This window comes from Ceratotherium simum, chromosome X (genome assembly GCF_057802395.1).
Source record: "Ceratotherium simum simum isolate JZ-2026a chromosome X, ASM5780239v1, whole genome shotgun sequence".
NCBI lineage: Eukaryota > Metazoa > Chordata > Mammalia > Perissodactyla > Rhinocerotidae > Ceratotherium > Ceratotherium simum.
Genome location: NC_141940.1, coordinates 96788393 through 96803629, shown reverse-complemented (window position 1 = coordinate 96803629; position 15237 = coordinate 96788393). Strand labels below are relative to the sequence as shown.

The 15237-nt window shown below is 55.1% G+C and overlaps 1 protein-coding gene across 8 annotated transcripts in view; it reads right to left on the bottom strand.

Moving 5' to 3' along the window:
* The window catches only part of BCOR (BCL6 corepressor), a 115696-nt gene that overhangs the window by 27225 nt on the left and 73234 nt on the right, over positions 1–15237 (bottom strand). The window contains exon 1 of one of the 8 annotated variants that reach the window (XM_087426781.1): positions 12862–14147. The exons of 6 other annotated variants lie outside the window; for them this stretch is intronic. The gene's annotated coding sequence lies outside the window, so the exon portion shown is untranslated. One more of the 8 variants, XM_087426784.1, reaches the window with a different exon arrangement.

Genomic DNA, 15237 nt, shown 5'->3' with positions numbered 1-15237 from the left:
TGTCCTGGTCACCAGCTGCAGCAGCGGGACCACACCATGGCATCCCGTCACTGTGTGCCATGATGAAATATGGACATTACATCAGGAGCAAAAGGGTCACTCAATCAAACCCCTAAGAAAGGGACGAGGAAGAAGAAAGTGCGTACCCGTGAAACCTCAGTCTTCTGGTGTCCTAGTCTTCAAAATAGGCCTTCCGTTAAACAAGCCCTCTCCTACACACCTCCTTTAGTCCCCTTGTGACAAGAACCTCCAAGCACCTGACTGAGGTAACGGGAAGGGTGTTGCCTCAATCATCCTAGAGCCCCCTCCCCCCAAAAAACAACCCAGAGGCCTCCTTCCCTTGAAAGTGCTTTTCTTTAGAAAGGGCAGCCCGGACTTGGCGGAAAGGTGAACACAGTTGAGCAACACCCGGGACCACTGGGCGCTTTCAGAGCTTCTCTCCCCTCTCCAGGGCTTGTCCTGTCAGGTTTTCAATATTAATGCCGCACAGATAAATGACACCAGGTGTCAGAATGAAGTGTTCTCACATGCACAGGGTCAGATGGAGTGCTGAGGCCCAGAGTGAGGTTCAGTGTCATGGGGGGGCAGGGGGACAGAGGGATGGGGCTGACCATGAAGCAGCAACGGGGGGTGGGGTACATTGTTGGATCCTGCTGAATACACACACACACACACACACACTTACTTATAATCTTTAGCTGCCCCATGAACTTTTTGTGAACTGTTTAAAAGTGGAGGTCTGTTGAACAAACAGCGGCGCCACTGCCAGCCATAATTTCATTGCAACAAGCTAAAGACTTTTAACTCTTCAGGTTCCTGGCTAAAGATGGAGCTGAGTGGAAAGGGCCAATGAGCAATGGCCCTGCCTGGCAGGAAGCCCTTCTCCAGGGTGACAGACATGAGCTGCCTAAATCCCTGGCAGGAACGTGCTCAGCAAAGGCCATACTGCTCACAAGGCACCATTACTGAAGGATGGGGCCTCCCCTCCGCCACCTCTCTGGGATGCAGGACTAAGGGGACATTGGGGTAAGAAACAGAGACTGAGAAGCAGAGATACAGCAATGCTCATCCCACTCCACTTCTAGAAGCGGCTGTTGAAATAGTTAGGATCTTGTTTTACGTCGAAGGGAAGGAAAGTGCTTCAAAACTGACTTCGCTGACCCTTGGCCGTGGGACATGATGGAGAGGAAGTGATTTAGATGACAAACAGGTAGGCGCTCTGCTGTATAAGAGGCTCGTCTGCCCTTATTTCTCATTGCCTTCCCCCACACACACCTTCTCTTCCACATGCAGGCTATGCTTCTAGAGGTGCCAAGACGTGTGAAGTCACTCAGGAAAAGCACGTTACAAGCACCAACCTGTTTCCCGTGTGAGCTGCTAGGCTTCACCTTGGCTCCGGGTTTTAACCCTTTTTTCTAATAGTGGAGAGAAGGGGGCAAGGATGTGGATGAAGAGGGAAGATGGCTGAGAGAAGTGATCAGACGGAGAGACTGAGGAGTGTCTGGTTTCTAAAGAACAGACTGGGAATTGTACTGACCGCCTGCTGGAACTCCCAGTTCCGGGGAGAGACCTGGCTTGCAAAACGCAGACACACCCCATGTGGTCTCCAGCTCTGGGTTTGGTGGTGATTGAAGGAACGAGAGTTTGGGTCTCCCTCGTCACTTAAGCAGTCATTTATCTGCTCTGGAAGCCAAGAGTTAGGATTAGGATCTGAACTTGGCCTGGAACTGAGGAGACAAGGGCCCGACTGGCAGAAAGAGGTCAGAGGGACCAAGATTAGGAGCTATCATTCCAAACTTGGCATCCCAGACAAGGAGCACTTCTGCCCTCTGTGAAAAGACATGAGGGGGCACACGGGTGCCGAGTAGCACCCACCACCATTTCATTTATTCCTGCCATGAGGACACCGTGATGGACTGAGAAAAAGGAGAGAACGTTTGAGTTTTTTAAAAGGCTATTTACCCTGGTAGGGCGAAGAGGAAGAAGGAGTGGCCCTGAGAGGCTAGGATGCGTGAAGGGAGGGAGGCAGCACCAGGCCACTCTTGGCACCTCTCCTTTCTCTCCAACCCGGCTCCTCCTGGCACCAGGCCCCTTTCCACTGCCTCCATCCTCGAGGCGGCGATCCGTTCAAGTCTGCACCTCACGCTTGTCAAGTGGCACCGACACAATGGAAAGCATCGCCAACAAACCACCTCTCTCTTTTTTTTTGTGTGTGAGGAAGATCAGCCCTGAGCTAACATCCATGCCAATCCTCCTCTTTTTGCTGAGGAAGACCGGCCCTGAGCTAACATCTATTGCCAATCCTCCTCCTTTTTTCCCCCTTTTTCTCCCCAAAGCCCCAGTAGATAGTTGTATGTCATAGCTGCACATCCTTCTAGTTGCTTTATGTGGGATGCTGCCTCAGCATGGCCCGACAAGTGGTGCGTCGGTGCACGCCCGGGATCCGAACCCAGGCCACCAGCAGTGGAATTGGAGCACTTAACCGCTAAGCCACGGGGCCGACCCTGCCACCAAACCATCCCAACTCCCATGCTCCACGTGAGCGCTAATGGTGGCCCTTCCTAGGGTCTCTCTCACTAGGTGGCCTTTGCCTCCATTAGGCAGTTATCCAGTTAGGGGCCAAGAAGACCTGGAGAGGTTTTTAGGGGCTTCCACCTCAGAAGGCCAAGCAGACATCAGGGATCCCAGCCAGTGTGCAGAAGTGCTGGGGTCCTCTGTGGGCTGGGGACCTCTTCCGGGAAGGGGTCTCCCTCACTGCACGGCTGGTTCTCTGCGGAGAACATACAAGATTGTGGTCACCACAGCCTCCCAGCTCCCACCCTCATCCATGGCATGTCTCTGGGCCGGTGGCCGAACCTGTTCAACTTTGGGTCCCTCATCTGTAAACATCTGGCACCGTGTTTTCCAGAGGATTAAACTACACTATGGACTTGAGTTTTGCCTGACAATTGCTGGTCCAGGTGACATTTAACCCCATTAAACAGCATCTGACTCCCCTAAACATACTGTGTAACAAACCGCAGAATCGCTGCATAGTTTCTTTGTGGCAGTGGGAAGGCTGAGGCAGGGACACAGAGGGGGCCAGGCCAGGGAGGGGTGACCTTCAGCAGAGTTGCGTGGATTTCATCGAAGCCCAAAGCTAACCACGCGGGAGCCCTTCCTGGGGCTGCTCCAAGCACAGACTGAGTCACGCACAGCAGCACTTCTCTACTGGTGTCAAGGAAGGGAGGGGTGAAGAAGTTCCTATTTTAGGATGAGGGGGGGCTGTCTGGGGGTGGGAGATGAGAAGAAAAAGCTCTCCCGGATGTGCAGTGTTGGGGCGGGTCCTCCTGGGCTGCTTTCCCGGGTGTGTGTAGCAGCCGCTAGTGGGGGGACCCCAAGGCTGCCCCCTGCCCCCCAGGTCGCGGCAGGGCCACAGGCTTCCAGGGGTAGGGCTGAGGGAGGTCGCCGCTGGCTCGGTCCTCCCGCCCTCCCTGGGTGCTGGAGGGGTGGGGGGTTGGGAGCAGTCATCCAGCCTGCCCAGGCGCTGTCTCTTGGCACACTCCAAGCCATGGCCATTGCCTCCGGGGCGTCCCCACCCACGCCCCAAGTTTTGCATTACTAACAGACTGAACTGCGGAGCAGGAGGGGAGAAAGAGAGAGAGAGAGGAGGACGGGAAACTCGCGCAGCCCCGACCTTTCAAGCAACCAGAACCTTCCTTGCCTCCTCCCAGGGCGCCTGGGTCAGAGCAGAGAGCCACTCGGGTCGCTCGGGGAGTGAACTTGGCCCTCGGGCGGCAGCGGCGGAGGCTGCAGGGAGAGCGGGGGAGGGGCGCCCCCTCCCCCGCCTCAGCCCCAAGCACGATCGGTCGGCAACAAAGGGATTTTCTCTCCCACCACACACACTCGAGCTGCTCCGGGCTCGCCCGCCCCTCCCCGCGGCTCCTCCGCCCAGGTCCCCGCGCGGGGCCGCGCCCCGGCACACAGCCACAGCCTCGCCACGCGCCCCCGCCCAGCCTTCCAGGAACTCCAGCTCTCTCCCGGAGGAGACCCAACCTCCGCAGTCCCCCGACCCCAGTTAACCCCTCGGGCCCTGCGGCCCGCGCGCTCCCCTTCCTGCGCCCCCGCCGCACCTTCTGTACCCGCCACGGAATCTCTTGACAAAAAGGAACTTTGGGTAGGCGCACGGAGAACCCAGGATATGCTGCCGAGCCCACCCGGGGAATGGGCACTGCAGACCCCTCCCGGCCATCGTCCTGGGCTCCCTTCCGACCGGACTGGAGGGTTGCTCTCCGTGGACGCCCCCTGCCCAGAAAGATGCAAACTAAGTGTAGCCAACCGTAAAGGGGGGGGGGCGCACCAGCAAGGATAGACCAGGCGAGTCGCTGCCAAACTGGAGCTGTCAGCTACATACCCCGCTCGCCCCCCCCCCCCGCCCGGCCCCCCAGGCAGAGCCATGGCCCCGGGTCAGCTCATGGACCAACGTCGGATGCTTCCCCTTCTCCCCAGACGCCCGTCCAGGCCACTGCCTCGGCTTTTTGTTCCTTTCACTTTCTTTCACGGTTTTGCCACACACAACCACGTGTGTATGCAAGAGGGGGCCCGTTTAGAAGCTGGTGTCCCTCGACAGGAGGCGGCCCAGGACAGAAAACCTAGGTTGAATGCAATTAATCACCCCTACTCCCCCTTCCTCCTCCCCCAAAAAACCTCACACACCCCCTTCAATCTAGTCCCTACAGAGCTGGGTTCCCACTTGGAGTCTACACAACCTGGGGGCAAATCCAGAATAAACAATCCATACCACAACTCCAGAGGGGGTGTCAATGCACTGCAGTCTCCACTAGGGCTTTGTAGGAATAAAACGCACTTAATGCCCCCCCCAAGGAACAAGCTATACCATAAGACTATTAACAACAGCTATTATTAGTACACACAGGAAGCACAAAGGAACTTTTTATGCATAAAAGATGCATAATACCCAGGGTCCTTCGATCTTCACCCGGGTTCCTTGCTGATTGTGCGCCACCTGGGAGTCCTGGGAAGGCTGGGGATGAGGGTCAGAGGAGGAGAAGGGCTCCCACTTTCTTTACAAGGAACAATAGGAACCCCGTGTTTGCTACTCAGCCTTGGAACTCGGAACACCCCAAACAAAGCTGTGAACGACTGCAGTGTAGACGGGGGCCCGTGAATTTCTGTAGCTGTTCAGAGCTTAATTACTCCTCCTTGATCCGTGGGACTAGACACGACACCGCCAAGGTTAAAATGCCCAGAACAGCGCCGAGCAGATGTGAGCGAGCTGGCAGACACGCAAATTAGGCCTGCCTCGGAGCACGATAACAAGTGACTAATACATTGCATATCGTTGAAAGAAAATTATTTTTCTCTAATTTGCATTTGCTTGGGGGAAAAAAAAGCCAACCAGAGTCCCTCCTCACAAGCTCGAGTCTAATCCTGGAAATACAGCCCGGCTGCTTTAAGAGAGCTGGAAGGAGGGAAAGACTGCCAGTGTTTTGGCGTTGCAGGCTTGTTTATCTTTCCGCCTTTCCTCCAAGGCGAAACTCGTTTTGCAAGCAACATTCCTACAGAAAATGGCACACGTCATAAAAAGACACCAATTTATAGAACTGGCACCGAAGTTCATGTATCGCTCCAGAAGCATCTCCCAGCTCTCCACTAGGGAACCTAACTAGATGTAGAAGTCAACATTAAAACTCAGAGACGGTAGACCTGCGGGCGGGGGGGGGGGGGGGGGGCCGACGACGACGACAATGAACTTGATTTGCAGATATCCTGTAGGCTGGAGACCCAGGGATCAAAGTCACATAGAAGGATGGGATATAGAATTAAGTCAGCTCTAAATGAGCCTCCAAACCCAGGGGCCAGAGCTGCGAAGGCTTCAACCTTGGGATGGGGGGAGCGATTTTTATACCCAGCTTGCCCCAGGACAGCCCAGAGGCAGGCCCACCTTCTTGGCCACCCTGAGCCTGCTTGGGCCAGCCATGCATCTCCAGGCCGCCACCAATTGCTCTCCCTCCCACCCTGGTGCCTCCCTGCAGTGCCTGGTGGGGGACCAGAAACTCAGAGAAGGCCTGTGGCTGTGGGCATCTAGTTGATTAAGTCACAGAGTGGGTGGCGCTGTGGGCAGACCTCAGGACTGCACCTTTGGTCCCGTAGCGGAAGGCAAATGCGCTCTTGAAAATGGGAATGCTCGGGAGGGAAAGTTAAGAGATGCAGGTAATCAAAAGCCAACCTGCGCCCATTTCACCCAAATGCATCCCCCTGTGGGTCCTAAACCTACACACTTGCGTTGCCTCTCGGGGAACCAGTGCCAAGTGCATAGAACACAGCGGCCGCCTGACTCTCTAACTTGTCTGAATAACAGGGCCATTTCAGAGGGGGGAACAACGGCCTTCAGAGGCTCTGCAATTTCCAGAAAGCCTTCAGTTAATAATACATTCTTTCCAACAAGCTTGCTTAGGGCTGAAAGTTATTTTCCCAAATCTTAAAAACCCCTGTCATAAGCAGCTGAGGACCCAGGCCCACAGATCCTGGCCAACCTCCCCTAGGGCAGTGACACTCATGACCCCGTGGGCCTTCTCTACCACCTCTGCCTAACAAGTTCCCTAAACCACAACACACAAACCATCCTGCACCTCCATCCCAATCCTGGGAGCCATAAAGGTGTGTGCTGGGGGGAGGAGGGCGGGTGGGGAGTGCTGCTGAGCTTTCTCTCATCTGAGGACGCTCTGGCCAGAAAGTGGCGGCCACCTCTGCGGCTCTCCGCGGGCCTGCATAGTGCGCGCTTTGTGTGAGTGCAGCGGAGGCGCAGCGCTGCTCGTGCACCAACAGCTGTCACATTATTTGCACTCGCTGTAAACAGCCTTCACATTCCCCCCTTACCACATAGTTAAAGCCAGACTAACAATCCACAGTTAGAGATCAAACCAACAACAGCAGCATTGTGTCTGCCTTCGCTGCCTTCGCACCAAGCCCAGCAGCTGGCAGGTTTCTCCGGAACAAGGGACCCCCTTCCCCCCCACCCCTCCAGGCTCCAGCCAAGGCTAGCCAAGGCAGCTTGCGTTTGTCGCTGCTGATTGTTAAAGCAAAAGAGCACAGCCATTTCGCAGAGATTTCTGTGTGGTTTATCAGCCTCTCCCAGAGTTTTCTCCTCCTGGTAGCTTGGGGAAGCACCCCTCCCCCATTTCCTCAGCTGGGAATAAAGGTTGTTCAGACTCCCAGGGTCGGTTTCTATGCCCAGCAAAGCGTGGGCTGGCCTGCCCTGGCTATGCCTGGAGTCGGGGCAGGGAGGCCAGCAGCTCTTCACTTGCTGCAGCCCGATGCCTTGTGTTTCAGAAACTGTCCAACTCCCTGAATACTTACTGGTCGCCCCACTGATCAAAATGTCTCCTTTATGATTTTTGGTTAAGTTGAACATTTCCATAATCGTCATTATTAGCGCAAATTACACGCCTAATCGGTCCTTAAATAGATTTTAATTAAATAATCATACAAGGCTCATTTTATGACTTAAAAAAGGCATTACTTTTCGTTATAAACTTTCCACCAGGATATAGAATAACGATAGCAGACAAATACTTATTCTTTGAAAATCACCAATAACCGATGGGTAGAGTATCATGAAATAGATCTTGTTTCACCTTCTAGAATCGACACGAGACCAGACATACCATATCTACACAACTTCCCTGCTGAGAAGAGAGAGGGGATTTCTTCCTCCAAAGCATTACTTTTGCCTTCTCTTTAGGGCCAGTAGAAATACACCCCAAATGCTACTTACTTTTCCTTACCCATCGGAAGGGATTTCTCCTGCTAGAAGTCTCTTCTAGAGACCAGCCCTCCCCACCCCCATGCGCTTTCCACCCCTTAGTCTGCTGAGTCGTGGTGCTAAGCAGGCAGCCTGTGCTTGTTAAATGCTGTGTAAAATGCTGTTAATAAAATAATAAATACAAAGGATGGAGACTGCTGGTTCCACGGGTGTTTTGACTGGAAATGCCTTGGCACTTGTCATGTGTTTATGGGAGGGCAGACAACTCCAGGATTTACATAGTTTGGACATTTCTGTACTTCATTTATTCTTTCCTAAATGACGTAGGCCTACAGCTATTTCAAGTCTGCGTTTGTACAGAACTGTTAAATGCCTAAGAGTTTCTCCAATTAAACCAAGTTTTAAATCAGCCGCAAAGCTGGAACATACATACTCTCTGACTCGCCCCACTCCGCCCTCAGCCTCTGTTGCTGGAGAAAACAAACAGACTCTCAACAACAACCCCCTGTCCCGGCTCTCCGCACCTTCACCCCCCTCTGGGGGCACCTAGGGCAAAGGTTAAGGTGTCTTCAGATTACAGGCAAGGCCCTGGCTACATGCTGTGGAAATCATCCTGGCCAGACTCTACCTCTACAATAGTGAGCTAAGATGGGGGGAAAACTGCTGGCCTGGTAAAACCCACTGTTCACAAAACAATGTCAGCAAAGGCTGGAAGGCATTCTTTAGAGAGGGACCGGGGATTCGTGCCTACTGAAGCTCTTTCAGCACAAAGGCTTTTAGGGGAAGAAGGGAAAAAGAGGGAGGAGGGGGGGAGAGGAGGAGAGAAAGGGAGGGCTCCTGTTTCAGAGCAGGCATCCCCTGAGAGTCAAGAACCAAGTGTAGCTTCAATCAAATGCTGACTTCCCCTCTGGGAGTGAGGGGGAAACCTGATCACAGTAGCTTACTACCGGCCTGCATCCATACAGGTCTGGTTTTCTTCTCATGTTAGTAATTTTTTTAAATACATATCGATATAAAAGAAGCAATCCCTGGCAGACTTTATTGAAAACCACACTGAGACCTCATAACATCCGGACTTAATCCCTATCAAACAAACCACAGCACCTCTGGCCTCTGCAGCAGGCCACCCCTCTCACCTCTTCCAACCAGGTCTCTCCCCTCCAGCCACTGCTGTCCCCCCCCCCCCAAAAGAATGACGGGAAGGCTTGCCAAAGAGCACCTAGATACCGGTTCTGGAATCAATTCCTAACCATATAATGATCCCACTTAGGGGGAAAAAAAAATCCAAGTCCTTTCATATGGAATCCTTTAAAACACAGAATGCAAAGAACTGCAACAAAGAGAAAGAGGAACCCACAGAGGCAGACCTGGAGGAGTATTCTTGGGAATACCCTGGGAGGGGAACTTACCCTGCATCGAGGGTCCCCAGACACTGACCTAAGCAGGTTTCCAGGGGTCTCAGAGGGTCTCAGGGGCAGCAGGGAATAGAGGAGCAACTTACAGGAACATGACCAGTCATTCAAAGCAATTACTAATCCTCAGGGCCTACTATGTGCCAAGTATTCTTTGATCCTAAAGGTGGATAATTATTCCCAGTCTTACAAATGAAGAAACTTACTGAGGCTCAGAGGCCATAAATAACTTGCCCTCAAGGTCACACAGCTAGTAAAAATGGGCCACGGTCAAACTCAGTCCTGGAGTTTCGGAGAGGAGCCAATTATTGGTCTAATTGTGCCATTCCAAATCCCCAAGAAGTTCAGGCGGCTTCCTTAGCCCTTGTACAGAGGAAAAGGATAGCATGTAACAGCTATGTAACTCGGTCCACAAGGAGCCTGGAACCCAGTTTCTCCTACACCCAGTAATCTCTTGGTCCATTTGAAGTCTTTCACCGTTTCCCCGACGTCTCATGCATCTCCCTACACTGGAATACCCTGGTGTGAGGCCAGGGCTCCCAACAAGGCTCCACTTTCGCCTCCTCCAAAAGCCCAGAATAGATAGGGCTAGGTGGGTCGCGACTCTCAGGCCTCTGCAGAAAGCGCTGACTCCTGGGATTAGAACTAGGCTTGCCACCCTAGTTTTGCCACATAAAGCAATAAATCAAATTATCTAGATAGAGCAAAAGCCCTTTGGAAAGAGTGCCTACACTTACCTTTCCTAGAGTTTTAACGGAAAACCCCCAGAAACCGAAGTGGGGTGGAGGAGGGAATTAAGAGGGAAGTGGCTTGCAAGATGCCAGGCCCTACTGGACCCCTGGGGGGCCCCACAAAAAGCCAAACTCCGAGACAAGCTGGGGGGCTGGAGTAACTTTCCTTTCCCCAACTTCTCGTTCCAGAAGCGTGGGGTTGGCGCCCAACATCCCTTCCCCACCCCACCCCCAATTTCCAGGTCTGCCCCAGGCTTTCAGATGCTCCAGGAACTCCCACAGTCGACGCCACCAAGGGCCGTCTCCAGCTTGGTCCGGTGGGGACCCGGACGGGCAGGGGCACCGCACATTCGGCCGCCCCTGCGGGCTTCCCAGCCCCGGACCGGTTGCTCCTTCAGGGGCCGAGGCTCGCGATGTACGAAATGGCCCCAGGAGCGACTGGACGGGCAAGGGCCTCGGCAGCGGGAGGGATCGAGGCGATGGCGGCGCCGAGTCCTCACCTCGCTAGCCAGCCGAACACGCCCCAGAGGCCCGGCCAGCCCTGGCTTCTAGCCAGTAGCTTTCTCTCTTTTTTAAACTTTCCGGCCTTGGCGATCGGGGCAGGGTTTCCAGTCTCCGCCCCCCCCCCCCCCCCCGCTCTCTGCAGTGCCTTCCAACCTCCAGGGAGGCGACGCCCCCCCGCCCCCGGCCCTCAGCAGACGTGCCCCCCCACCCCCGCCTTGGGCCACCTGGAGCGGGCGGGTTCCCGAAGCGATCGGCGTCCGGCCAAGCCTGGGACTGCTGCGTCCGGGGAGGAACTCGCGCAGCCTCCAACGGGCCGGGCCTGCCCGTCGCGCGCGTGCAGTGCGCGCCCGACACTTGCGCGCTCTCGGAAAGAGCTTACGCTGGGGGAGGAGGGGGGAGGGAGTGGGGTGGAAAGGGTTAACGGCTTTTTTTTTTTTTTTTTTTTTTTTTAACTCTTCAGCTACAAGAGTTTTGGGTGTCCCCGGCACGGCTGCGAGCGCTCGAGTAGAACAATAGAAATGGGGGGGTGCCGGAAATGGTGCAGGAAGACCCCTATAACCCTATTAACCTCCCCCTCGCAGTTACTATTAGCATTAAAAGACACCAGTGCCTTCAATACAATAGTGCCTGTTTATAACTTTTTTCCGCTGGGTCCCCAGACCCTAAACAAGCCCCCCTCCTCACATTATAAAATCACAAGGGCAAAGATCACTCCCAAATTTGTGACCTCCTGAAGCTCTTGGGCCTCTCACCTGCTCTGCCCCTGGCACCCTGACCTGACTCACACCCCCTCCCCCAGTAGTTCCTCTGGTTTGCACCTAGACAATAAATTTAGTTTAATTTAGCTTCCGGTCTTTAATTTTAGCAGGTCTCCTTTTTGCATGCAAATCAATATGGCAATTACCATCTAAAAGCTCGCCCAGCCCCGGGTCAATGTAAATTGATCATTGTCCGCCTTCCACAAAATAACACCGGGAGTCTGTGGTGCATAATGAGATTATACTGGAAACTGTCTTTTAGATCACAAATTATATTTTATGCTGTCAGGATCTTCTCCTCGCGGACTTTCCCCGCTAGTCTAATCAAGGGGAGCCGAGCCCGTGGGTGCTGAGGGGCGATGTTGGCTGCGGAGACATGGCTCTAAAAAATAACCAAGTGAGGACCCCCATTTCCGAGACCCTCGATTAGGGGCAGGCGGAAAGGAAAGGGGGCCTTCTGGGAAAGGGGGCCTTCTACAGAAATATCGCGGAAAAGCCTCGTTAGTTAATTCTCATCCAACACAAAGTCAGATATTCCTTCCCCACGAACACATCGGGGGCAACCTGCGAAAGCCGTCGGGTCGGGCTGGAGGTCGGTGGACGTCCCGGGCCAAGTGCTCGAGACGAAGGCGGCTTGGCCACCACGGGGGCGGCCTGAGGAGGCCATTCACTCCTGCCCCAGCTGCTTCTCAATCCGGCCGCCGTCACCTAGGCCCTAGCAGCGCAGCCGGCTTTGCAAACAGACGGAATCCTGTCGGCCATACACACTGGCACAGCAGCCGTGGCGGGCCGCGGCCTCCCCTCCCCGGACTGGGCGAGGCCCCGCCAGGCCTGAACCGTGTGAGCGGGCGGCCGAGGCCTCCAAACAAGGAGAAGGTCCTTTCTCGCCGAGAGCACCGCTCTCCCGCCCCTCCGCGGCCCCCAGGGCACGGGTGTGACCCTGGGGCCTAACAAAGGGCCTTCTGAGCTCCTTTCGGCCTCGGGTTGGCGGGGGAGGGGTGGGGCCGGAGGGGGAGCAGTGGGGCGCAGCGGCCCAAGTGGACTCGCGCGGCCCCCCGCCCTGCCGCGCCGGGCTGGCTCGGCCCGGCCCGGCGCCCTCGAGGAAACCACCAAGGTGGCATTATCAGGGCTGCCGGGCGCTCCCGAGAGCAGTCCTGGTGTCCCGGGGTTCGGGCGGCACTGAGGCCTGCGAGCCTCCCGCCCAGCCCGCGGCCCAGCCCTGCCCCGCCCGACCCGGCGCGGGCTCCACCCGAGTGCGGTCTTCCCAATAAAAGTTGGAATTCCCGGCTGGGCTCAGACAAAGAGGGACCGCGGCAAATCGACGCCGCGGGCAAACCAAACCCTAGCCTAGTTTACGTGCGCGTCTGGGGTCACAGAGGCGCCCACTAATCCACCCTCCGCAGGCCGTCCCTGCATGGTCTCCTCCAGAAAAAAAATGAATGCATACCAAAATGAAAGCATACGTCCCCTTTATTCTTCCCAGAGGCCGAACTTCGCACTTCTTTTGGTTCTGTCTTTATCAGTCCACTAGGCCCTGAGCCACCTCTGCAAACAGGACTTGGAGCAAGGCAACATCCATTCCTCCTGACCCAAAGTGGAAAGCTACTCCTTTCTTTTTCCTCCACCATTCATCCACTGAAGGTTAAGAACTCAAAATCTCTTAGAATTCCTCCTACCTGATCAACACTTACCCTCTCTCCTGCTCTAGACGGCAAGAAACTGTAACCAGAAGTAATCTTACTAATTGAGAGCCATCCACCCTTAGCTAGGCCGCTCTGCCCTCAGTTTCCTTCTAGCCAAGGATGCATTTCCCTGTGAATGAGTGTTTGAATGTGGTTGTGTGGCCCACACTTCCTTGCCCACGTCGGGTTTCACTCGGCAGGACAGTCTTTATCAGGCATTGAGGAGTTTTTGTCATTCAGCCCATGTATCTAAGCATGGATGTATGCATATGAATGCTTTTTGTGTTTCCAAGTGACCCTCTTCACACCTTTAAATGGGCTTTTGTCTCTGGAACCTACTTACAGAAATTCAGCCCCCAGTTTCCAGCTCAATAAAGTCTGGGATTTTCTCTTAGAACATCGCCATAGGTCTCTCTATTTGCATATCCATGTTTACATTCCTCCTGGCCAGTTCTTTATCTCTTATGTATCTCTTGTTCCACGTGGGCACTGGAACCCAAGTGTCTTGATTTGTCTCGGCACATGTCATCCAGGCCCACATCTTAATCTGAGCATTCCTGTCTAACACATACACCTCCCCTCTACTTACATTGTTGCTTTGCCTGTAATGTAGCTCATTCCCAGGCCAGACCAATATGGGTTTGCAGTTTAAATGTAACTAGAGGATCCCCTAGACCACAAACTCTAAAAGGGAAAGGAAGGTGAAGAAAACAGGAGTGTTACTAATGATTTATTTATATACAGGGTAACCCACTCACCAATTTCAACCTCTGGAAAGAACTAGACCAACGTCTGCAGAGTTGTATTAAATTTTTAGACCAATTCAATATTGGCCCAACGTATGTGTATACAGATGCTCGATCTTGCACACATCACTGTCCAACTCCTGTTTGGAGGCTGTCTCCCTGCATGTATCTGATTGTAACTCCCCACAAGTTTATGGGTAAAAGTGTGTCTACTTACAGAGACAACTCAAGGACCCCTCTGCTCTCTCCAATGCATACCTGTACACATTGGCCTGGCACGTCCGGCTCAGGTCTTCTATCTGTAGCAGTCTTGGTCAGAGGCCCCACCCGACTACAGCTCTGAGCAGACCTTCCCACACTGGACTGCCGGCATGAATTCTCTCTGGGAACACTGAGGTCTACATCTGCATCTCTCGAACTCAGTTCTTTGAAGTGAGGGTGCCCATTGCGTGTGTCTACACCTCCCCCATTGAGAAGTACCACGTCAAACTAGATCATCTAGCAGCTGCGTTTGGTTTGTCGAAGAATCCAGCCCAATGCACCAGGATATGAACGTGCATGCACAGAAGAGAAAGGAAAACCCTAGGCCCAGACTCCCGCCCCCTCCCCGCTGAAGGCTACTCTGCCTCCAGGAATTTCTATGAGGCTCTTTGCCCACCCCCCCTTACACTCTCCTCATGGCCTTTAAAGGGTTAAGAGAAACCCTCGCAGCCTTCCCTCCACCCTGCTCGCTGGGCCCGCAGGCTTGCTCGCTCACTCGCTGCTCACGGGAGTCTGCCGCCGCCGCCGCGGCCCGCCCCCCCCTTCCCGTCCTTCAGCCGGGAGGGAGCCTGCATGCCTGTCTAGACCGATCTATCACAGGCACACCAACAACACCCGCGAGAGCGCCGAGACCCTGCCCAGGTCCCCCTGCCCGCACGGTTCCCGGCGGACAGAACCCGGGGAGCGTAAACGCGCCTGCGGGGTGGGGGTGGGAGCCTACCGGCGCGGGCCGCCCCAAGCGCGCCGCGGGTCCTCCCCGGCCCTGGCCCCCCGCGCTCCCGCCAGCCCGGCTGCCGGGGCACAGTCACAGCTCTGCGCGCTGGGCAGTCCTATTTTTATCTTGTCTAATCCCAAACTGGGCGGGGAGCACAGGCGTCGTGCTTAGAGAACAAGAGATAGGCGAGGGAGGCGGGGAGGAGCAGCCAGGCAGCGACGCGAGCGGGAGCGAGTTAAAGACACAGTCTAGGCGACCGAGAGCAGGAAGAAAGAGCGGGCTGCGCGGGCCTCGCGGCGCCGCACGCAACGCGCCGCCCGGCGAAGTTACACTCGTCTCCCTGCCGCCCCTCGCTGCCGGTCCCTCCCCACTTCCCAGCGGCACTCTCCGCAGCCCGGGCCGCGGGGCCCCGGCCTGTGTGGGAGGCAGAGGCCCGGCCGGCCCTGCAAAGGGCTGGAGAGAATCGCTAATGAGCTGTGCGGCCCATTGATCCGGAGAACACTTCCTAATTAACTCTCAGTCACCTACTGGTGACAGCGCCTCAAAGGACAGCGCTGGGGCCGTCCGAGCACCAGCCCCGACCTTCCCACCGAGCGCCTGGCGCCCGAACCCCGCGCGCTCCCCTAACTACCCCAGGCAATCCAGGCGAGTGGCGGCATACAC